The sequence below is a fragment of the Schistocerca americana genome, chromosome 2 (genome assembly GCF_021461395.2).
Source record: "Schistocerca americana isolate TAMUIC-IGC-003095 chromosome 2, iqSchAmer2.1, whole genome shotgun sequence".
Classification (NCBI taxonomy): domain Eukaryota; kingdom Metazoa; phylum Arthropoda; class Insecta; order Orthoptera; family Acrididae; genus Schistocerca; species Schistocerca americana.
In genome coordinates this window covers 835,592,368-835,617,741 of record NC_060120.1, presented here as the reverse complement: position 1 = coordinate 835,617,741, position 25,374 = coordinate 835,592,368, and the positions used below count along the sequence as shown (strand labels likewise).

The 25,374-nt window shown below is 44.2% G+C and overlaps 1 protein-coding gene across 2 annotated transcripts in view; it reads left to right on the top strand.

The window, feature by feature from the left end:
- LOC124595539 (long-chain-fatty-acid--CoA ligase 4) overlaps window positions 1-25,374 on the top strand; it is a 260,221-nt gene that overhangs the window by 65,080 nt on the left and 169,767 nt on the right. Inside the window, exon 1 of one of the 2 annotated variants that reach the window (XM_047134316.1) lies at window positions 3,184-3,204. The exons of the other annotated variant lie outside the window; for it this stretch is intronic. The gene's annotated coding sequence lies outside the window, so the exon portion shown is untranslated. Of the gene's footprint in view, window positions 1-3,183; window positions 3,205-25,374 lie in introns of those variants that run through there. 2 annotated transcript variants of the gene reach the window in all.

Sequence of the window (25,374 nt, the reverse complement as noted above, 5' to 3'; positions counted from 1 at the left end):
GGACGCCAGCAAGGTTTGAAAATGCAGTGTCTTGCAGATTAAAAACCGCATTAGTACTCAGTGGTATTTGTATAGTCGAAAAATCGACGGCCAGAAGAAGAAAAAATATATAATGCCAGTGCTTACATGTCTGCGATTATATAAGCCTATTTCAACTCCAATAGTTGCACGTTGACGACGAAGTTGTCTGTTTTATGAAATCTAAAGGTCTAAACGTTGTCGGGACCACGAACAAAAGCAAAAAGGAAATTGCAGAGGAGTTCTTGACACACAGGGATACACCAATTGGATCATCACTGTTGGTTTTACAAAAGATACGACAATGGTGAGTTATGTATCGAAGAACAAGTCAGCTATTGTTTTGTCTTCCATGGATCACGACAACGCTGTAGCTAAGTTGACTAAGCAACTGAAATCATTCGTCATTATAACAGCAAAAAAGGCGACATTGATTCTGTCGACCAGATGTCTTCAGTATATCCCGGCAGTTGCGGAAGACGCCGTTGGCCTATGACTGTTTTATATGGGTTAATGTTAGACATACACTATGTGATCAAAACTATCCGGACACCCCCACAAACATACGATTTTCATATTAGGTGCATTGTGCAGCCACCTACTGCCAGGTACTCCATATTAGCGGTCTCAGTAGTCATTAGACATCGTGAGAGAACAGAATGGGGCGCTCCGCGGAACTCACGGACTTGGAACCCAGTCAGGTGACTGGATGTCACTTGCATCATACAGGCGAGATTTCGACACTCCTAAACATCCCTAAGTCCATTGTTTCCGGTGTGATAGTGAAGTGGAAACGTGAAGGGACACACGTACAGCACAAAATTGTACAGGCTGATCAAGGCTGTTGCCTGACAGAGACCGCCGACAGTTTAAGAGGCAGACATCTATCCAGACTATCACACAGGAATTCCAATCTGGATTAGGATCCACGGCAAGTACTATGACAGTTAGGCGGGAGGTGAGAAAACTTGGATTTCATGGTTGAGCGGCTGCTCATAAGCCACACACGATCCGATGGCAGAGTGTGGGTATGGCGAATGCCCGGTGAACATCATCTGGCAGCATGTGTAGTGCCAACAGTAAAATTAGGAGGCGGTGGTGTTATGGTGTGGTCGTGTTTCTCATGGAGGGGGCTTGCACCCGTTGTTGTTTTGCGTGGCACTATCACAGCACAGGCCTACATTGATGTTTTGAGCACCTTCTTTCTTCCCACTGTTGAAGACCAATTCGGCGATGGCGATTGCATCTTTCAACACGATCGAGCACCCGTTCATAATGCACGGCCTGTGGCGGAGAGGTTACACGTCAATACCATCCCTGTAATGGACTGGCCTGCTCAGCGTCCTGAACTGAATCCTATAGAACAACTTTGGGATGTTTTGGAACGCCGACTTCGTGCCAGACCTCACAGACCGACATCCATACCTCTCGTCAGTGCAGCACTCCGTGAAGAATGGGCTGCCATTCCCCAAGAAACCTTCCAGCACCTGATTGAACGTATGCCTGCGAGAGGGGAAGCTGTCATCAAGGTTAAGGGTGGGCCAACACCATACTGAATTCCATCATTACCGTTGGAGGGCGCCACGAACTTGTAAGTCATTTTCAGCCAGGTGTCCAGATACTTTTGATCACATAGTATAAGCGCATTGAATGCTGGTGTCATCAAACAGAGTCGTGAAAGGACGGAGAAGTTGACAGGGCTTGCAAAGCTTTCGTGTGAATTTGATATAAAAGAGCGCCATAAAATGATCAAAACATCCTTAAAGAAGAGAGAAATAAGAGAAACAGATACTCTCTCTGACCGCGAAATGAAAGAGCGAAGACTACACACTCGTGCGCTAAGTGCAAGCTGTCTGTTTGCATGACTTGTCCTAAACCACTGTACAATTTGTGCATGTAAGTTGGCTCACGTTGAACATCGTCAAGTTTTTTATAGATGGGGATTTCGACTTTCTTACGCTTTTAAAAGAACATTTTAAGATGTTTAAGAAAAAAGTTTAGTTTCATGGCTTGATATTTAAATCATGACTAAATATTTGCGACAAACATACATCGCAACCCGGAAAGAATAGGTGACCCAACTCAAAAACGAAATACTTGACAAAACTCTACTTAAAGAACTAATTCTATAATACTTACACTGAAACAGAATACGCTTCCGTTAGTTTTGAAGTAAGTAAGTATTGTCGGCAGTAAATGTTGTTATATTTATTCGTGCATGTTGGAGGATTTCAGACGTATTCTTCAGACAAACCAAAAACTTCCGTTTTTCTACTTGTGTCACTTTTGCTGTCGGAGTGCGATATGGGTACTAACAATTTGTTTTTTATCGTTATTTAGGTAGCACTTTGTACATATATTTTTTCGATGGCATATTTCTAGTTTAGGCTAATTTGTGGACGTGTAAATTAGAATTAAAAATGAAAGTTCCTTGCTTTGATTTTGGTAAATACTACGTTTATGTTTAAATTCAATAAAAATTTTAAAAATTAAACGTTTTTATTTCAATTAGCAATTTGAAATAGCTTTGTCCAGCGGACCAACGACTATACAGAATGTTTATTACTGTTCACGACGACAGTTAAAGATTAGGCAGACGCTGCAGCTGTAGTGGTTCATAATAGCTGTGGAGGCGGAATGACACCTTAGTGAATGAGTCACTTCCAGCTCGTCTCAGCTGGTGCACACGGCTGTTGCTCTACAAGCAGGTGGCCATTATAGAATGTGACTCGACAGGGTAGATCGTTCATTTCGACTCGCACACAGCGCGGAGCAGAGCCTCTAATCCTGAGCGCACGAGCCTGGAGTGCTTATTCGGAGAACTGTGGACGCGAGCAACTGGTGGGGAGGAAAGGCAGACAAAGCGTCAAGGGGGGAACCAGCCGGTGCACTTTGTGCTCAGTGCAGACCAGGGAGGCGGTGGGCGACTGCAATCGGAGCGCCGCGGCGTGCTGGCCGGGGGAGCGCTGGGCACCGCTTTGTGGCGGGCAGTTGAACTGGCGACCGGCGCTGGACTTTGCCCTCGCCCGTCCGCCCTGCTCTCCCCCCCCCCCTTCCCCCCTCCTCCTTTAAGTGACGATATCCGAGGCTTGCAGCGTTAAAACGCGGCCGGCTCGCGGCCTTCCTATGCTCTCTGACAGTAGCGCCGCGGAAACTGCGCGCTTCGCACTTCGGACCTTACATTCCGTAAGTACTTCCTCTGACTAAGCGCACTTAAAGTGATCTAGCGGTCACGGAGGTGTCTGTAGCATACCCCCTAATGTTCCACAAGAATACCGTGCACGCTTCGGGAAGACATTTAAAAAATCGAAGCTCAGTTAGGAAACGATTTCTTCCTATGTAATTTTCATGTTTTATCGTAACAATAGTGAAAACACGCACGGGAGTAAGAATACACTAGGGTCTAGCTAATCCGGCCATTCCTGCACATATGTGTGCCGGATCAGCGGAAGTGCCTGGTTATTGAGACTGACGTAAATTTAGTGTAAACACATGTGAATTATATTGTATTAAATCCAAAGGTACATTGATTTTCAAACAAAATTTAACCATTCAGTGTGTACATGTACAGTGGTATCACTCACTACTGTACATGCCCCACATTTTAAGTTGTTGCAATGATGACACGGGACGGCTGTATGCTTTATCACACAATTGCTTTACAAGCATTGCATAGCTAGTGTGTGTTTCTGATTGTTGTGTAATGCACTGCGGGAAGACGCCCGCAGCTTCAGCACAAGCAGTAAGAGATATCTTCATGTTCTCTCCTCCTATGTCCTCGTCTTCATCACAACTTTTCCTGTTCGCTATTGATCATGTCTTCGTCTGTTAAAGTTTCCTCACAAATAGTTGCTCGTCAAAGACTGGGCTCAGCATCTGTGGCTTTCTGCGAGGAATGTCCGTTCGTATTGTCTCTAATTACGAGTTTCTGCTTGGTGTCTAGCATAACATGTTTCCTTTCAAAAGCCATAACACTGAACCGTAAAGAAAGCCACAATTTCAAACATATATAGCGTTGTTTAACATAATAATTAACTGACAACATTGTTGCCTACGAGAATTCATTATTGTATGCGTAATTTCTGCTTCAGTGACTGGAGGCCGGATGTGGACTGGATAACTGAGAGGCTGGACTACTGACGGCCGGATCAGTGAGAGTTTACTACAGAAGTAAAAACGTTCATCAAGCACGGTGCACAAACGATCCGCTGTAGAAATATTTGCGATTGTGTCGTTACGAGGTGCATCTGACTGCAGTATCAGTGTCGTCCTAGGACGACACATGTATTTGAAACGTCAACATTCCAATGAAACTCCATCTAATTGGACTCAAATTTCATATATGGCCCATGATTGGGGAAGCATAATGGATCACCGGCACATGTTGCTGCTGATTTAAGACGACAACTAACGCGACAATGTTAGTCCAAGATCTATATGAGGAGCAGGGCCTGTACCTTGACGTACAAGATCATGTGACGTAAATGCTCTGGACTTTACTGGCTAGGGGTCGTCTCAGAAGTGAAGTGTACAGTACTGTCGCTACGCTTGAAAAACTAGAAAAGCGAACTGTACAGTCTTCTTAAGATTTTACCAGATGGGTATTTGAAGGAATTCTTAGCTCACTGCAGAGAAGGGTGCAGTATTGCATCCAAAGGCGAGAACGATGCGTTCAGTACCTCTTAATAGGTACGAGTGTAACAAACACCTAACGTGCTGAAGTACAGTAGTATTGTACTTCTTGTTAAGATAGGCCATGGGTGATGAGAATTTAATCTAAAACTGTATATTTCAAATAATTTGTACAAACTAGTGCAATATTCCCTACACACATTTGCTGCAGTTATCTCCGAAACTGCTCGTGTTAGTGTCTTATACTGTCACCCGTGTCAGTATTCAGTAAGTTTTTAAATCCTGGTACCTCTATAAAATTTCAGGTGTGACGTCGAGTACTGCGTACCTCCTATCCATCCTCTGATTTAGTCAGCGAGAAGGCGTTTAGGATCACAAAAACTCATTTGTACGTGTCCGTAATAAGTGTCCCCTGCATAGCTTAGCGGTCTGTCTTCTCTGATCGCCACATGTAAGACTTGGGTTCGATCCCTGCCGGTGCCATGGATTCTCCCTTGATGAGAGCGTGTCAGCAGAGTCCACTTAACCTCAACGAAATCTGAGGAGTTTCTTTAAAGACAGGTAGCGGCTCCAGTTTCTAATCCGTCCGAGAGAGCGATAGATAATTACACTCCCATTCATCGAAATCTTTTGCAGAAGATTGTACAGTGGCGTCCCAGAAAGAGTTAAAGATATTTGAAATGCGACATTCGATTACGAAGGCCTTGCACCTGGAAATCAAATAGTCGATTTGCCCGATATAACAGTCATGTTATCGATGCACGCAGCTATATGACGGTAGCTTCGTTGGAGCCAAAATTAAAAAGCTGGTCGAATTTCAGTATTTGTCGAGGCAGAGATCACAATTAAGTAACAGTGCCTAATACCTCAGCTCCATTGATAAGAGAGCCTTACAAATAACCGTCGGAGGTCAGGCTTTTAGCATCTTTGTAATCCTTGGAATGATCGGCAGTAATGTAGCCAACAAAGTAGTATTTACTATATTATAAAATACACATTTTTTGCTTATTGCTATTAATGAGCACCGGCGTGTGCCGATGTTAGTTTCCAATTAAATGAGGAGATAGCTGCTAGGTACACTTAAAAGTCGTGTAGATTATTCAGTGTACCTGAGAAAAAAGTTCTAATTCCATCATGAAGTAACCTCAGCATTGCTTGCACTGAGTTGAAGCATTACTATATCAATGTGATTTGTGGCACTATCACAGAAATTTAAAAATTTCTGCCCAAGACATTCACCTGCATTTGCCGTAACATGAGTTGAGTACTTCGTTCCATACCAACTACGACTTAAAAAATGGTTAGTTTTTGTAATTTTGTAATATTTTATTTCGTCTTTTACAAGACAACTTCGACCAGTCATTGTGCCTCGCGATAAAAGAACTTTCCTCGCCGCGCGACTTAGCGCAATGGTTAAGACATTGTATTCGTATTGTGGGGGGCGCGGTTCAAATCTGTCTCGCCATCCGGAATTAGGATTCGCGTAGTTGTTCCAAGGTCACTTTAGGTAGATGCGGCGATGGTTAGCTCAACAAGGTCACGGCCGATTCCCTTCGCTATCCTTGCCCTACTGAGCCAGTGCGCAGATCTCTCACGGCCTAGGCGTCGCAGTACGTTAGACTAATACTTCCTTGCTGATTTATTTTGTGTTGTCTGCACTTTACTATCATCTTACCTTGACTAAGTTTTCTTTCGTACGTCCCTCCATAGCGCTACTCTGTTCTGTGTTACTGCTTCATCCGTTATTTGAACAGGCGTGCTTTTAGAAAATAATATGACACTCCCCGCTTTTGGAGCTTTAAAATTACCATAGTACTTTTTTCCGGCGATAGTATGAAAATATTGTTTTAGAAACATAATTTGAGTAAACAGTATTTCTTATAAGAGACCTCTGCTTGATTAGTATTGAAGTCGATAACTGTTTGCAAGTTTTGACAACTGGGCGCCCGTAGCATTAAGTTCACTATGTTAAATTAATATTTTGTTGAATTTTTTCACAACGTGTAATGCTGCAATCATGATAATATTAGCGATTCTCATGATAACATCACCGATTCTCTTTGTGGAATCGCAAATGTTAATATACGTATCTTCATGAAGGTATTTAAAAACTTAACAATCATGGCCCTGCGTCTGGCCTAGATGCCATAGCGACTGTGTAGGAAAACACCCAGTCTCCCCTGTGAAGTAGCTCACTTCTAAAACGATAACTCCTATCCAGGAGAATCGTCGTTAAATAGCAGGAGCAGTGAAAATGTTTCTCGAGCTTTTTATACTGCATCTCTATACGAACGGGCCGGCACTTGTCTCAGCCTACTCTCCGTCCGTCCGTCTGCAATGACCTTGTTGTCAATGACGTTATATTACCATACTCTAACGATGCAGAGGAAATATGCTAAAGGTAGTCCATACTAGCTTAAATCAAGTCTCAATCCTGCCATCCTCATTTGGCGTTCTGTCGTTTCACTGAATATGAAGGAATGGTGGCGTTGTCCTAACGAGAATGCGTAATAAAATATGCTCTTCTCAGGGCAGACAGACAACTTCACAGGCCACACTTATATCCATTCTGCCTGGAGGTTGTTAATATGTGTCCATGTTTACTCAAAAAACGTCCATGGTTAAAATATTCAAAATAGTCTTCTGCCCTATTGCTCGCATAAAGTTGTCACTATTACCCGTTAGAGAGAACCGGTAATTTTGCCTCTTTTTTTTCTATTTGCTCGTAGAAGAACGTAGTATTCTTCTCTACTGTCGTTAGTAACTGCCGTTAAAGCCAGCCTTTATGGCCGAGCGGTTCTAGGCGCTTCAGTCCGGAACCGCGCTGCTGCTACCGTCGCAGGTTCGAATCCTGCCTCGGGCATGGATGTGTCTGATGTCCTTAGGTTGGTTAGGTTTAAGTAGTTCTAAGTCTAGGGTTACTGATGACCTCAGATGTTAAGTCCCATAATGCTCAGAGCCATTTGAACCAAATTGAACTGTCGTTAATGACCTCATCGAAGAGACTAAAACCTAAAAAAGTCAGTTCTTTCAAAAAACAAATAACGAAACATGTTGGCCAATTTTATGTCTCAGGAAAGATCTGTTGTTACCAGGCACTGTTAAGGTTTTTATTTTATTTTCACTTACCGGTGTCAAGTGTGTCCACAACTATCACCGGAAGGTGCCCCATTTCGATTTATGCAATATAAAATAAAAAGGATCCGGGGGCTTTCTCTGAGTACTCATGTCTTTTTCTTTGTTGAGTATAGCTACAGAAATCATAGCAGAACTCGCTGCAAATAATTTGTACGCGTTGTAACTGTGAGTGTTTATGACGTTAACAACATTTCATCATGAAGAGGAACTGGAAGTTGCAGTCAATTGCAATCTTATCGACCTGCGCAAAATTCATTGATAGATCGTCTTCCATTTTTGTGTAGTATTATCTCGATCTTGTCCAATAAAGCAACAGATCTACCTCATTCTAGAACAGTCATTTCAACTAATCATTTAGTTTCAGTAGTCTGCGTCAAACAACTAAGGTTTTAGTATGTACACATATAAGAAAAATGAATAAGATGCGAATAGAAAAAGCAAACATATGTGCTTTTATTAGATTTCTGTAGTAAATCTGAATGTGCACCTTCTGTAGATGACAAAGAAAAACACTCAACGTCGTTAAAGGGCAATAAAATAAATTGAAAAACTAAATAGTGACTGGTTTCTGGAATCCTTACTTCGGTAATGAACATTTAGTTACAGTCCATTAAACATAAAGATTATGTCCAATGTTTTTGGAAAGTCATGCCGGCCGGTGTGGCCGTGCGGTTCTAGGCGCTTCAGTCTGGAACCGCGTGATCGCTACGGTCGCAGGTTCGAACCCTGCCTCGGGCATGGATGTGTGTGATGTCCTTAGGTTAGGTTTAAGTAGTTCTAAGTTCTAGGGGACTGATGACCACTGATGTTAAGTCCCATAGTGCTCAGAGCAATTTTGTTTGGAAAGTCATGGGTTATTGGAAATCCATCGGGTTGATATCTTTTCGTAAAGCGCCACCTCCGTTTATTGTCGCTGTCGTATTCTAGGACGTCCATAGCATTTTTATGGAGCATGAAATTCCACTTTCTGATGCCGGAAGCTCTGTTAATTACCTAGTTAACGTTCCAATAATTCAAGCATTTTCGGTCAATTTATATAGAAGAAAAAAGGCTGTTCCGAAAACTTCAGACAAAACCGGTATATTGTTGTGCTTCTACAATCTCACAATGGGTTTGCACTGTTCGTAAGCGGTGCCTGCTGTTCTGCGCGGAGTCCAAACCGCTTGCACATATTGGGTATTTTTTGTGGCGGCGACGACCTCCAGACGGCTAACGTGTGCGAAATCAGAGAACTCGCTGAGCTCCGAAAAACAGTACCTCCAGCACGATGATAATGCTTAAAAAACAGTAAGCTAACTTTAATTACTGGTAGCTACCACAGGAAAATTCAGCGAACTTGTAATCAATTTAATGAAGTTACAAAATATGAGTAATTGGCTACGGGCATACCAGACGTCATCCAGCGACATAGTGAATTTCGCTACTGTATTGCTATACATTTTGACACTGTTAAACGTAACAGTGGTGAATTACATTTTTGTCCCTCAGACTTATAATCTTGGCGTGCATATACACGGATAAATAAATGAAACAGAGATAGCTGCCATGTCGTTGCCACTTACTGTGCTTCCGTCTACAGACAGTGGCAAACATCCGGCTGTACGAGAAATTCAGGTCAGAACTGCAGCGGGAAACCGATCGTGACGAACCAGAATCAACGTCATAGACTTTGGCTTGCTCATTCCTGTCCACAAGTTGAGCAGTTACTGAGAACGAAGAGACTTTGTGTGCCACGTGAGACTGGAAACGTATTTTATGGTCAGGCGGTTCGCTGTAGTGAGAGAGTAGAGGGTACTGTACTGACCGGAGCTCGAACCCATGACCTTTGCCCATATCCTCATGCTTTACTATCGAGCCTCACCTAGGAGTGCAATCTGGATGAGACTTGAGGTGTTCACCGAATGTTTTAATAGTGCGGAAATGGGACTATGATTGAGGTGATACGTACCTGGTCAGAAAGCTTAAATCTAGAAACAGAACTACAAGATACCAGAATCATTTCAAAAGTCCTGTAATTTGTGCATGCGCGACCGTTAGGGTGGCGTGATCAAGTTGAAATTCATGTCAGTAGTGGGAGAGACTTTAAGCATGATTATCGTGTATGTGTTCACGTGGCAGTGTCGTGAGTAATTCAGTTTTAAAGTGGAAGCTGAAACCGAGTCAAGTCGGATTACACGTAGTGACTAGCGTTTCTACACCAAAATCAAAGCCCTGCGTGGAAATTATCCAACGGAAATTTAAGACCCTTAGAGAGAGGCGTATGGGTATAGTGTAGTGTATCGTAGCACAGTATCACCGTGGTCTGTTTCCGCGAAGGTCGGGTAAGCAGCAAGGACAACCCAAGAAGTGTAAGGCCATCTACTGCAACAGACTACACCTCTCAGTTCTTGTTAATAGTACTATGAGAGAGGATCAACGAAAAACTTGTGAGCAAATTGCATATGAGGCCAGAATGTCTGTCACTTTAGTTTACAGAATTATAACTGAAAATTTAAAGATGGGAAGAGTTGCTGACAGATGGGTTCCGCATGATTCTGAGTGAAAAGCAGAAAGCAAGTCGCAAAAGAATCGCAGAAGAATTGTTTCAACGTTGTCGAACAGAAGGAAAACAGTTTCTGGAAATGATTGTTGCACTTGATGAAACTTGGATACGAGATTTTGGGCCTGGATTGAAGTCTCATCCGTCGCAGTGGAAAAGTTCAATCTCACCACTTCCGAAAAAATTCCGTCGCCAACAATCATTTCAAAACGATGAAACTGAAGATGGGGTCAAAAACTACAGATAGAGTGCACCAGGAGACGTCTGTAACAGGCGCGTACTTCAAACTAACAGGCGCGTACTTCAAACTGCTTCTGCAAAATGTTTTTCGCCCGAAAATTCGTCACAGAAAGCCTGACATGCATGCAGCTGTTGCCCTCATTATGCACGAGAATGCACGACGGCATATTACCCTACCAGTCAGAGAAACGCTCGACAAATATGGATGGGAAATATTTCCCCGCCCACCATACAGTACTGGTCTGAACCCACCAGACTTTGATTTGTTTCCCAAATTGAAGGAACAATTCTGTGGAAAACGTTTCGACACAGTTGATGAATCTACCAGTGAGGTTAACCGAGCAATCAGACAGCTCAACAACGAAGTTGCCCTATCTGGAATACAGAAGTTGTTAAAAACTTGGCCGGCCGGTGTGGCCGTGCGGTTCTAGGCGCTTCAGTCTGGAACCGCGTGACCGCTACGGTCGCAGGTTCGAATCCTGCCTCGGGCATGGATGTGTGTGATGTACTTAGGTTAGTTAGGATTAAGTAGTTCTAAGTTCTAGGGGACTGATGACCACAGATGTTAAGTCCCATAGTACTCAGAGCCATTTTAAAACCTTGGGAACCTGTGGTTCACATGGCTCTGAGCACTATGGGACTTAACATCTGAGGTCATCAGTCCCCTAGAACTTAGAACTACTTAAACCTGACTAACCTAAGGACATCACACACATCCATGCCCGAGGCAGGATTCGAACCTGCGACCGTAGCGGTCGCGCGGTTCCAGACTGAAGCGCCTAGAACCTCTCGGTCACACCGGCCGGCTGGGAACCTGTCATAAGCAAGAATGGAGATTGGATTGAAGGCCTGTAAAGATGTTGTTGTTGTTGTTGTTGTTGTTGCGGTCTTCAGTCCTGAGACTGGTTTGATGCAGCTCTCCATGCTACTCTATCCTGTGCAAGCTTCTTCATCTCCCAGTATCTACTGCAGCATACATCCTTCTGAATCTGCTTAGTGTATTCATCTCTTGGCCTCCCTCTCCTGTAAAGATATTTTGGAAAATTATTTTCTTAATTTTTTTGTATCTGAGAGTGTGCAGAACTTTTGAAATGACCCTCGAGATTGGAATAATAGAGAATCGTGAAGGTGGTTCGATGAACCCTCTGCCAGGCACGTAAATGTGATTTGCAGAGATGTAGATGTAGCGCCGCCGGTGTGGCCGTGCGGTTCTAGGCACTGCAGTCTGGAACCGCGTGACCGCTACGGTCGCAGGTTCGAATCCTGCCTCGGGCGTGGGTGTGTGTGATGTCCTTAGGTTAGTTAGGTTTAAGTAGTTCTAAGTTCTAGGGGACTGATGACCTCAGATGTTAAGTCCCATAGTGCTCAGAGCCATTTGAACCATTTCTATAGACGTAGAGTTTTCCTGTCGATCGTCCAAAATTGGGTGTATAGGGTGTCCCCCGTAAGAGTCGTCAGGTGCATTTTCTCGGTGGTTTGGCGGATATATACAGTTTAGTTTCAGCAGTGTGTAGCCGGAGTCAGCCCAGCTCGCCACGTCTTTCATGTGAAGCCCTCTGTCGACAGAAAGCGTCGGTTTTTTTTCCGTTTACCTACAGAATTATTATTAAAGAGAAATTTTACGTGTCCATTCGTTACTGCCGTCCAAATAAGCCTAGTGCGTTATTAGTTTTTCGATATGTATTAACAGGGACAGTAAAAGTCTACGAATAACAAGTACTCCAGCGACAACAGCACTGCCCTGGCCATGGCCCGCGCTGTCTGCTACCGCCATGATGCCAGTCGCTGCTGGAGAACTGGTTGTTCTTCTTGTCTCACTGTCCGTGTTAATACATGTCGATAAAAAGTATTACTCGTCTGTCTGTGACCCTTATCAGGTTCGATTAATAGAAGAAACTAGAACATCCAATGAAGAGCGGCGCCCTTTTCTTCACTGGTTCGCTTACAAAAACGCAAGAGCATGACGGAAATATTCAAGAAACGCCACAATCAGACGCTACAAGGTAACTGTTGTGCATACGGAGATGTTTATTGTTAAAATTCCCAGCGCGTACTTCCCGACAAGGCAATATAATACTTCGTCTCACAGTCTTGCGAAATGGTGACGACAGGAAAATCGGAGAGTTGGAGCACATTCAGAAGATTCCTGGCTGCCATTCTCCCTACACGCTACTCAGAATTGTAAGAGGGAAGGGGTAAAGGATAACGGCACTGGAGTGAGTTTCTTCTACCAACACCGTAAGATGGCTCGCGGAGTTTCGATGTCGACTCTGCGGCACAAACCGCCAGCTGTCAGCGAAGTTCACGAATCTTGAATGACTTGCCTCGTTTTCTGTGGCAGGGATGGCTGGACATCGATGTTTCTTACGTCCGTAACGTTACTCTGCCCATTGCAACAGCGATTGACAGCTGTTACTGACGATCGTCGAGGTATCTACACAGAGCAAAAGAATTAAATTATCAATTTTTTGGAACCACTTTTCTTCCATTGCGACGCAGAAATGTGAAATTTGTGCCTATAACGTTCCTCTATAATGATGCAAATGCATAACACCCTGCGACGTCAACCTAGGGCTCAGGTGGCAACACATGTGAGCTCAGAAGTTCATTTGAGATGTTAGGTGGGTAAATTTCACCACAGTTCTGCCCAACGCCATCGCGAACGTGTCACACGATGGGACGGCCATCACACCGCCTCTTACATCTCACACCCTTCTGTTGACACCTTTGCGAGGAATGTCACAACCGCAATTCCAAGGATTGAAAAAGCTTTGTTTTCGCATGGGTGGCCCAAGGAAAACATTTCAGACACACTGCTGCTCAGAATCGACATGAAAATGCTTCAGGAGATGGCGCAAATGGCGTCAAAGAAGCCACCCCTTCCCATGGGCCGTTCATTTACACAAATATCGCGGTCGAAAACGACATTTTGCAGTGCGGTGAGGAATAGAGCGGCGTTCTTGACAACCTTTGACACTATTACACTACAGATACTCCCCCACACTCAGACGATTCAATCCTTCTCTGACGACGTCGTGGGGCTCCAGCCCGTTTGAACGTGATATGACCTCTTTGGGGTGTAGTGCGATCGCAGTTTGTAAAGTGCTCAACGGAGGTGCTCGCGTGGAACGAAGTGTGTTGCCGAGCTAAGGGCCTTAGCGGGATCCTTAGCCCTTTTATTCATGTACGTGTCAGTGTTGCTTGACTGCCCTCTGCCATGATCACGCCACAGGGGTGCGGAAAACAAGAGGACTGAAAAAGCAGAAACCTTACATGCTGCTTCGGATAACGTTCAAATTTCGTTGAATGGTTGCAACCTGTATACCAGAGCAAAAAACTGCGGTGACTCCAAAGAGGTCAGATCACTTTCAGAGGGGTTGTAGTCCCGCCATGTCCTTAGAGAAGGGATGAATCGTCCCCGTGGGGGAGGGGGGGTGAAAGGTTGTCAAGAATGTTGTAATGTTGCATATTGCACTGCAGACATGTTTTCGAAGTCGAAATGTGTGTAAATGCCCAAGTGGGGTGGTTTCGTTTACGTCCATTATGCCACCTCCTGAGGCCTTTTAGTGTTCATTCTGAGCGGCGGTGTGTTTGAAATATTTTGCTCATCTAGTTATCCGGCCGCTGTGGCCCAGCGGTTCTAGGCGCTTCAGTCTGGAACCGCGTGACCGCTACGGTCGCAGGTTCGAATCCTGCCTCGGGCATGGATGTGTGTGATGTACTTAGGTTAGTTAGGATTAAGTAGTTCTAAGTTCTAGGGGACTGATGACCACAGATGTTAAGTCCCATAGTGCTCAGAGCCATTTTAAAACCTTGGGAACCTGTGGTTCAAATGGCTCTGAGCACTATGGGACTTAACATCTGAGGTCATCAGTCCCCTAGAACTTAGAACTACTTAAACCTAACTAACCTAAGGACATCACACACATCCATGCCCGAGGCAGGATTCGAACCTGCGACCGTAGCGGTCGCGCGGTTCCGGACTGAAGCGCCTAGAACCGGTCGGTCACACCGGCCGGCTGGGAACCTGTCATAAGCAAGAATGGAGATTGGATTGAAGGCCTGTAAAGATGTTGTTGTTGTTGTTGTTGTGGTCTTCAGTCCTGAGACTGGTTTGATGCGGCTCCCCATGCTATTCTATCCTGTGCAAGCTTCTTCATCTCCCAGTACCTACTGCAGCCTACATCCTTCTGAATATGCTTAGTGTATTCATATCTTGGCCTCCCTCTTCTGTAAAGATATTTTGTAAAATTATTTTCTTAATTTTTTTGTATCTAAGAGTGTGCAGAACTTTTGAAATGACCCTCGAGATTGGAATAATAGAGAATTGTGAAGGTGGTTCGATGAACCCTCTGCCAGGCACGTAAATGTGATTTGCAGAGATGTGGATGTAGAGCCGGCCGGTGTGGCCGTGCGGTTCTAGGCACTGCAGTCTGGAACCGCGTGACCGCTACGGTCGCAGGTTCGAATCCTGCCTCGGGCGTGGATGTGTGTGATGTCCTTAGGTTAGTTGGGTTTAAGTAGTTCTAAGTTCTAGGGGACTGATGACCACTGATGTTAAGTCCCATAGTGCTCAGAGCAATTTTGTTTGGAAAGTCATGGGTTATTGGAAATCCATCAGGTTGATATCTTTTCGAAAAGCGCCACCTCCGTTTATTGTCGCTGTCGTATTCTAGGACGTCCATAGTATTTTTATGGAGCATGAAATTCCACTATCTGATGCCGGAAGCTCTGTTAATTACCTAGTTAACGTTCCAATAATTCAAGCATTTTCGGTCAATTTATATAGAAGAAAAAAGGCTGTTCCGAAAACTTCAGACAAAACCGGTATATTGTTGTGCTTTTACAATCTCACAATGGGTTTGCACAGTTCGTAAGAGCTGCCTACTATTCTGCGCGGAATCCAAACCGCTTGCACATATTGGGTATTTTTTGTGGCGGCGACGACCTCCAGACGGCTAACGTGTGCGACATCAGAGAACTCGCTGAGCTTTGGTGTTAATGTGACATCATTAACCCACCTTACACATCACATTAACTTCTGAGCTCTGGCCTTCTTATGCATGTACGGACACTTTGCTGTTTGGAGCGTCGCCAAGACCGAGGGTGACGTCACAGAGCGCCACGCTTTTGCACCATTACAGAGAAAGGTTGTACGCATCATTGAGCCGAATTTCAACGTTCTGCTTAGCCGTGTGTATTACTGAACAGCTAACCCGGTTCATAGTACAAGTTGCAGGTTGCCTATCTACCGGCTTCCAGGGGCAACAAAACTTTGATTTTCACTATTTTACGTAATTACTGTCCGAATTTTAAAAAAATTAAAATGCCATTAGTTTACTCATTAAGAGGATTAAACATATGTTAAAGGTTTAACACAGTAAAGCAAATATTACAGTTAAAAACTGTGGTAGGCCCCGCGGTCTAGGGTGCTTTGTGACAATCCGCCCCCCCCCCCCCCCCCCCGCCCTGTCGGAGGTTCGAGTCCTCCCCTGGGCATGGGTGTGTATGTTGTTCTTAGCGTAAGTTATTTTAAGTTAGATTAAGTAGTGTGTTAACTGAGGGACCGATGACCTCAGCAGTTTGGTCCCATAGGTCTTACCACAAATTTCCAATTTTTCTTGAGGCAGCGTAACTCATGGCGCGTAAATTACGAAGACTATTCATCCAGCATTTGACAATGAGAGCGCTTAGTGGTTGCCAACAGATTTTAAACATAATTTCAAACCCTTTTGAGATTTTCTCACGCTTACATGCTGAAAGTCAAATATTTAACTCACTAAGTCATTTTTAAAGTAGTCAGGCTTTAGAAGCAGTTTTTTACTTGGGAATGCGATTATGTAAAGAGTCGGGGGTGGTGGTGGGGTTACTGATAACACCCTTTTACGGAACGGGGATGATTTTTTTAAATGTATAATCGTCGTTCGCGCCTGCATATACAGACATAAGCAGTTCAATTAGAGGTTGCCTTGTTAGATTGATGCACTTCAGCAGTGCAGTACGTAAGCTCAGAAATTTACATTTCTGTCATTACATTCTACTCACTATCGGAATAACAGGCGCACATAGGATGTAACTGGCAAAGCACGTTTTATAGTGGTCATCTTCGAAGGATAGCAAATAACGAAATTTTTTTGTGCGTATAGTTGAAGTAGAGAGGATATAAAATGTAGACTGGCAATGGCAAGGAAAGCGTTTCTGAAGAAGAAAAATTTGTTAACATGGAGGATAGATTTAAAAATCACGAAATCGTTTCTTGAAGTATTTGTATGGAGTGTAGCCATGTATGGAAGTGAAACGTGGACGATAAATAGCTTAGACAAGAAGAGAATAGAAGCTTTCGAAATGTGGTGCTACAGAAGAATGCTGAAGATTAGATGAGTAGATCACATAACTAATGAGGAGGTATTGAATAGAATTTGGGAGAAGAGGAGCTTGTGGCACAACTTGACTAGAAGAAGGGATCGGTTGGTAGGACATGTTCTGAGACATCGAGGGATCACCAATGTAGTATTGGAGGGCAACGTGGAGGGTAAAAATCGTAAAGGGAGACCAAGAGATGAATACACTAAGCAGATTCAGAATGATGAGGGCTGCAGTAGGTACTGGGAGATGATGATGCTTGCACAGCATAGAGTAGCATGGAGAGCTGCATCAAACCAGTCTCAGGACTGAAGACCACAAAAACAACATGCAATACAGTGCGAAGAATACCTGGTGAAATCTGTGAGTTCGGGTTGAGTGGCCCTCCACAACGAACGCGCCTCGCCACGCACAAACGTGCGGCTCTGAGCACCGTACAGCGGCGCAGGGTGTTCGTAGGTGCACAGAAATGTTCCCTGCGCGCGCGCCTATAACAATGGAAAACGAGAAACGCCGTCCAAACAGCGCCGCGCAAGAACGAACCATTTCCTTTGATGTATCGACAAAGCGCGGAACTTCATTTGTTGCGCAAAGTAGCGCTGTTTGGCTTCCACACCGCGGCGATACCACACTGAGCCGAACCGCTTTCGTTGTCGCGCCGGTGTGGACACGGCTTTATACAGGATTCGAGATCTCGTACACAGAGCCGCCACCTCTGGGAAAAGCGTCTAGTCTAACCCGACTGGACATCGACTCGAACTGAGATAACGGATACGGGTGCGTCGTTCTATGCTGTTTCATTAATCGTAGTAGTTAGGTGGCGAGTGCCCCATTGGAGTGCCTCAGCCGCAAAGTTACTAGATGTTTTTAAGTCTTAGTTTATCTTGCTGAAAGACCTCGAAAATAGGGCACAGCCAATGGCCTTAATATGTCCAAAAGGTAACGGCTGCTGTGCAAGTTATGGCTACGTGAACCAGGGGACGTAGCGTAATGTACTCAGTGACATACTATACCATAACACCACTGGGGCCCTTATGACTAAGGTAATCTGGTAATTTTCGTTGTCCTGGGAGGTTAGAATAATATTCCGTAGTTATTTTGTTCCTTCTCTGAATAAAGTTACTTAAGATATTTCAAAGCGCCTTGGCCCATATATTTTGCCGGTGACGTCGCTTTCGCCTTCTGTGGACCTGAAGAACTGGCTTCTGTCTACTGTCTCGTTTGTTCTCTTGATTCTGCTATGTAGCGGTGAAGCCATGCTCCATCCTTTGTCCCAAACGCGCAAAGAAAATCACTTTTGTTTTTACGATATGCTACGAAACACTATTCGGAAATGTACGATTCGTTTGTGAACTGCCGTGACCAGGCGCGACGGTCTTCTAACATAAAGCTTTCTTCATGCAAAATGTGCGAAAACTTTCATGTGAAATTCATGAAACGTTGGCGCATTCGCGCATTTTCGTACGCCCATCTTCCCGGTTCATATCATGCACTATTTCCATCATTTCTGCTCTAGCTGCACTTTTCGCGGTTCTTATCGGGGGTCGCAGTGGAGGCCTTCCCAACATCATTTTAATAAGTCAGCACATTTCTTCACGGTGGAAACTGAAGGAAAAGAGTCACCATGCACATTTATGAACCTCGGATGAATTTCAGTCTCTTACCTGGGATCCACGCACGTTATCTTGCTCAGACAAATGCTTAAGCAAGCTGCCCGTCTCCAGTATTTTTTGACAGCACTAGTTTGTCAAACTTTCAATATATTAAAGAGATCGTCACACATGCATTAATGTCAGTTGGTAATACGATTTCACAAGGTTAACATCCCGATCATCTGAAACGAAGCGAGTGCCGTATTTATATTGGCTGTATCTGGCAAGAAACAGCGACAAAGAGGAAACAGCTCCGAGAAAGGCTGAAAAAAAAGAGTAACTTGTCGCATGTTAATTTAGTGACTGAAATCGGATGGCAGTCTGTTCTTCCTCAGGAGCCTAAAGCAGGGAAGGCAGTGATGTTAGACGCTGGTTCTGTAGCGAAGTCGACGTTCTCACTCGGGAGTCGTGCCATGGGCTTCAAGTCGGGTCTCTAGAGGCCAGTCCAATTTAAGAACGTTATTGTCCACAAACCATTCCCTCTTAGATGCTCCGTCTCCGAAATGGTCCTCTACTGTGCAGTAAGCAGTGCCGTAAAATGTGTTAGTATTCTTCCGAATGTAACGTTTTCTTAGGCCCCATAAGGAGACCTCACCCCTTACCACGAAGAAAGCCCTCATAGCATAACACCATCTCCTCTGTATTTCACTGTTGGCGCTGCATGTAATGGCAGGTCGCATTCTCGGGCATTCACTAAACCCAAACCCTTCCATCCGATTGCCACAGGGTATAGCATGATTCATCACTCCAAATCATTCATTTCCAGTCATCCATTGCGCAGTAGTATCGCTCTTTACACCGCCTCAAGCGCCACTTAAGACTACAGAAATGTGTAGCTGATGAAGAGCTGACTCGACCATCCTGACCCATTCCTTTTATCTCCCTATGCACAGTCATTGTGCTACCTGGAATGCGGGTAGCACTTTGGAACTTACGAGTGATTCCTTCCGCTGATTCATGCGATTTGCTACATCTAGGCCTACTTTGCTACATCTAGGCCTACCCTCTGCGGTGCCCGACTATCCCTGTCACCTACGTGAGATTTGGCTATTCTTGCTTTGGTTTACTTGTGATTGTGTCTCCACGTTTCTACTTCACAATAACATCACCAGTAGTCTACTTCGACAGCTTTAGAAAGGTTGAAATGACGCTATTGGATTTGTTACTCACGTGACATGGGGAATCACTGACGCCGCTGCTCTCGGTAATTAAGTGAAGGTCGTCGGCCACTGCGTTGTCCATGGTGAGAGTAATGCCAGAAATGTGGTATTCTCGGCACACTCTTAACACTGTGCATTTCAGGATATTGAATTCTCTAACGATTTCGCCGGCCGCGGTGGCCGTGCGGTTCTGGCGCTGCAGTCCGGAACCGCGGGACTGCTACGGTCGCAGGTTCGAATCCTGCCTCGGGCATGGGTGTGTGTGATGTCCTTAGGTTAGTTAGGTTTAAGTAGTTCTAAGTTCTAGGGGACTTATGACCTAAGATGTTGAGTCCCATAGTGCTCAGAGCCATTTGAACCATTTTTTTCCGAAATGGAATGCCCCATGCGTCTAGCTCCAACTACTGTTCCACGTTAGAAGTCTGTTAATTCCCGTCGTGTGGCCTTAACCACACCGGAAACCTTTTCACTGGAATCACCTGAGCGCAAATGACGGCTCCTCCAATCCACTGCCTTTATATATGTGTAAATCGCTATTCCATGGTTTTTGTCACCTCACCTCAATGTAAAGTACAGGCTTTCGTGTAAAAATAAAATTGCTAAGAAAAGCCTATTTGTGTTATTTTTATTTCAAAACGGTACTTAAAAAAAATTACACGCTTCGTAGATATGAGGGGCTCTTCATAGCCAACTACAAAAATGGTTCAAATGGCTCTGAGCACTATCAGACTTAACATCTGAGGTCATCAGTCCCCTAGAACTTCTACTTAAACCTAACCGAAGGACATCACACACATCCATGCCCGAGACAGGATTCGAACCTGCGACCGTAGCAGTCGCGCGGTTCCAGACTAAAGCGCCTAGAACCGGCATAGCCAACTACAGGACGGATTAACTTGCATTTTGACGGGGAACCCGTTGTAAGTTAGTGTTTTTTTTTGGGTGGAGGGGGGGAGACTGACATAGCGCGGTGGCCTATGGGCGAAATCTAAATTGAGAACTTTTTCTAGAAGGTTCGTACAGTGTTTAAATGGCCAGTGCGAGTGTAGCAGTGTGCACGCGTGAGGATTCGGCCAGTACAGAGGGCGCTGCATGTATAATGCGGCGCTGCGGCCCGACAGCTTAGCGCGCGGCAAACGAGGTGTCCCCCCCGCCCCCTCCCCTCTCCAGCCACACTCATCGCCGCCACGGCTGCCCTCGTTTCCAGAGAATCCTCACAACGCCGCCAGACACTTCTCATCAACATCGCGTCACTGCAAGGCTGCTAGTCGTCACTGCACACAGCGCTGAGCGCACACACCCTGCCCCCGCACCACCCCCCCCCCCTCTCTCTCTCTCTCTCTCTTTGCAACTACGACGGAGTCCCTACCAAATCCTAGACTGCTACTGTTATTCCTTGTATCTCACTCTGAGGCAAAGCTGGCTTCCCATTCTCTCATTCCTCAAGAATGAACAATGTTAATCTGAAATGGGTTCAAACAAAATGCCAACTTTAGAATACTGAGCACGAATGATTGCCAAGTACGACCAAACAATGATCAGAACCTCTCCCAACATCCTTCATGAGTATAGCAAGTGCCGTCAATGTCAGTGTCGCTTGTGAGCGTACTTTCACGAGAATTACAGACTAATATCGCTAATGTCCGACTATTGAGGGACTCTTTAGGTTATTTATCCTAACGAGGGGACCTTACCGAGTGGCCGTCTTCTGATTTCGCCGTAAGTACACGTTTTGAAAGCCATTTCCCGGCCATCAGTTTCCCAAAGCAAGACGATGCAATTAAAATAAAAATAAGTTTGAAGATAAGATGATTTCTTGGCTCAAATGGCTCTGAGCACTATGGGACTTTACAGCTGTGGTCATCAGTCCCCTAGATCTTAGAACTACTTAAACCTAACTAACCTAAGGACATCACGCACATCCATGCCCGAGGCAGGATTCGAACCTGCGACCGTAGCAGTCGCGCGGTTCCGGACTGCGCGCCTAGAACCGCGAGACCACCGCGGCCCGCTAAGATGATTTCTGATCGCTGTTAAGTATAAAACTCCTTTAGCTTATAAAATTATTCGTCAGTAGTAGAGTGCATAATGCGGTCTTTACTGACACATAAAGGGGAAAAGTTTGCAAAAATCGCGAAAATTTCTAGACCTATTAATTTTGAAATTTTTACAAAATATTGTAATAAAAGCTCGGACGGGCATAGGGTACAAACAATTTAAAAAAAAAACCGTATATACAACATGGTGCTGTTTAGTTTTCTTTTTCGCAATCCGTTTTACCAGAAAACTGAGTATTACGAATCTTGTATTTCTGAATCGTCCGAGAATTTGTAATGTTACCCGTTCGTAGGTGAAGACTATTCGAAATAATGTCATTGACACTACTGTCCTCACAGAACCAGAACCTGGAGAGGTCTATGTACCATTGATGCCAACCGATTTACGTATTCATTTTAAGTGACTTCAGTTGCTAACCATGGTTTCGTTTGCGATAACAATAAACAAGGCCCAAAGTCAGGCACTTAAATGTGTTGGAATTGATTTACGATCATAGTGCTTTTCGCATGATCAATATTAATGTTGCTCTTCACGAATCGGTAGCTCAGAAAACTAGTTCATTCTCTCACGACACAGTGTGCAAAAACCTAATAATGTTGTATATTCTAAAATTTTATAATTATATTGTGTACAATTTCTAAAAAAAATTACACTTGATAAAAACCCAAAACTGAAACAGAGGAGTGTTTCACTCGTATTCTATATGATTTATTATAATGTCGAAATCCACACCTTCAAAGTGAGTGGAGTCGCCACGACGAGTCGAAATTTGCATCCTGACACAATTTCCAGGCATATGCTAATTCCAATACATATTTAGCAGTTACGAAGCATTGTGGGTTCGCTAATAGATTTATAATCGTGATGTTGCTGGTTCGAATCTCGCCAGTAACAACCTTTTTATCTTTATTTAAATGTCATATTTATCAAGAAATTGAAATGTTAATTCGCAGATACAGAAATAAAATTTTTAATACAGGTAACATCATTATATTCGAATTGTTATAAATTAGATGTTGATACAGACCTGCGAAATGCCGTTTTGTTAAATCAAAGAAATTATATTCATCAATTATTCTGTTCAGTCTCTAGAAATTAAAAAAGTATTTTCTTTTCTGTTTGATGTTTTACATTTATGTACCAAATTTTGTTATGGAAACTTGCATTTTCAAGAGAATGGTAATTAAAAATAAAAAGTTATTCTTACTAAAAATTGTGAGTTAATGTTTGTTAAGTAACATTTGCTTTCCGGTATAACGTGATATGGCTCCAAATGTTTCTTTTTATTAGCAATCACGCTACTTTGAAACGAATGACACACTGTGGCTGTTCACTTCCAAAATCACACACACAAAATCGAAATTACAGTAACTGTCGTCATACTTCCTCCTGCGTCTGTTAATGGCATGTCATGATACATGTGAAATATCGCATTTCGTACTTACCTTTAAGACCATGCTGACCGGGAAACACAAATCACAAAAAATAAATTACAATTTAAAAAAAAAAAAAAAACGAACTGCACCCTATAGACCTAACCTTCAGACTGTTTGTTGCTGAATAAAAATAAATGAGTCACGTAGTAGGCTGCGATTCGGCTGCCATCTACCCCTCTGGCATAGTAACAACAGTTACTCGCCGGCCCGCTAGGTGTCACTACAGTGTATCTCTAATTGTAAGGTGGTTGACGCTCGAGGGGTTTGCGGCGAGCTGGGGAAGCAAACCCGGCCCCTAATGTACAGCCAAGGGGTGAGGAACCGTGCGAGGGAAGGAAGGCCGAATGCCTCTGCTTCGTGCTTCGCGAACGCGTTAAGTCGCGCACGGATGCAAAGAACGCTTGAATGATATTAATCAAAACTGAAATCGTTTTATCCATTGGCATGTTTAATAAATGTTCTGACTGCAACAATTACGTACTGTTATTACAAGGAAAGCAAGCAGTACGAAATAGAGTGAAGTACAACGCGGCACTCACAGTACTGTCAGCTATGTAACGCTGGCTGCAACCAAAAACAAATGACTACCGGCCGAACCATTCCGACGTCTGCCGATACAGCACTAGGGAGCCGATCGGCCCACACACATTGTTTCTTTTCTTACAAGGCAAGGGGAACTCCCCATCGCACCCCTCTCAGATTTACTCGTATGATGGCTCAATGGTTACCCCGTCAAAAACTGATCACGGATTAAGCATGTAAACAGGAAGGAGGTGTACTGGACTGTGAAAACAGAAGCAAACAGAAACAGTGAACGGTTCAAGCTCAGGATGTGCAGCATCGAGCTTATGTCTGTAGCCACGGCGTCGTGGTTCTTTAGTGACGGTGTTGAACTGCGAAGGGGGAGATCCGTGTTCGAAACTCTCTAGTCCCCCAATTTATTTGTTTATTTTTTTCACAAAATTATGAACTGCGCGTCCGGTCATTGGCGTGTCTGTCCACTGTATTCAAATTTGTGTCTGTGTCATGATGTAACGTTTGTTTGCAACAACGAGGTGAGAGGAAGGGACCTCCACCCGTACGTAGCTCCTGTTTGTTCTACGCAAGTACCACCACATGCTATGACCCTTACGTTCCGTTTTTTAAGTTTTGACTCTTGAATTCCTTTGCAGTAACATAGTTCACACCCGTTTATTTGTTGCTTTCATTTTGTGAGAAGTCTATACGGCATCTCTCCTGCTCTCATTATTCATCACATTTACTTGCGACGGTAATATATTCTTACCAAATGACTCGCATTCTATCAGTAATGTATGGTGTGACAGTTGCCAAGACTACAGAAGGAGAAAAGATACGTCCGCAACCGGACGAGAGTTCACAATACAGAGTGTACATAAAGACCGGGAACACTCTCAATTATTTATTGCACAAGAACTAAACATTGTACAGCTGTCACAAATATTACACTTTGAAGAGAAACTCTGAAAGTGGTGCTTTTTTATTACAAACATTCGATATGCGAACCATGTGTGACCCAGCAGACGTCAATGCCGTAATCCAATTCTTGCCATACCCGTCCCAGCTTGGCATCGTCGACTGTGGCAGTCGCTTCCCGTATTCTCTCCCGGAGTTCTGATACATTACGTGGTAGAGGCGGTACATACACCAGATCTTTAATGTGTCCCCAGAGAAAAAAGTCACACGGAGTGAGATCTGGTGATTGGGGAGGCCATTTCATGGAACAGAACAGCTCTCCCCTTCTGTAGCACGGCCGATCCATCGATGCGGCAGCTCCGCGTTCAGGTACCCACGAACTTCACGATGAAAATTGGGTGGAGACCCTTCCTACTGAAAGATGAACGGAGAGTCCCATTGCATTTGAGGCATCAGCCATTGCTGCAACATGTCCAAGTAGGATTATTCAGTGACAGTGCTTTCGGCGAAGAAGAATGGCCCGTACAGTTTTCGACGTGACAAGGCGCGAAAGCATTTACCTTTGGGGAATCACTCTCAATTTCAGTGCACTTGTGTGGATGCTTCCCAGATTGGACAATTATGCCTGTAATTAGTGTGAAAAGTGGCTTCGTCGCTAAAAATTAAGCGATCAACAATGCCATCCCCATCCTCATCCAATTATT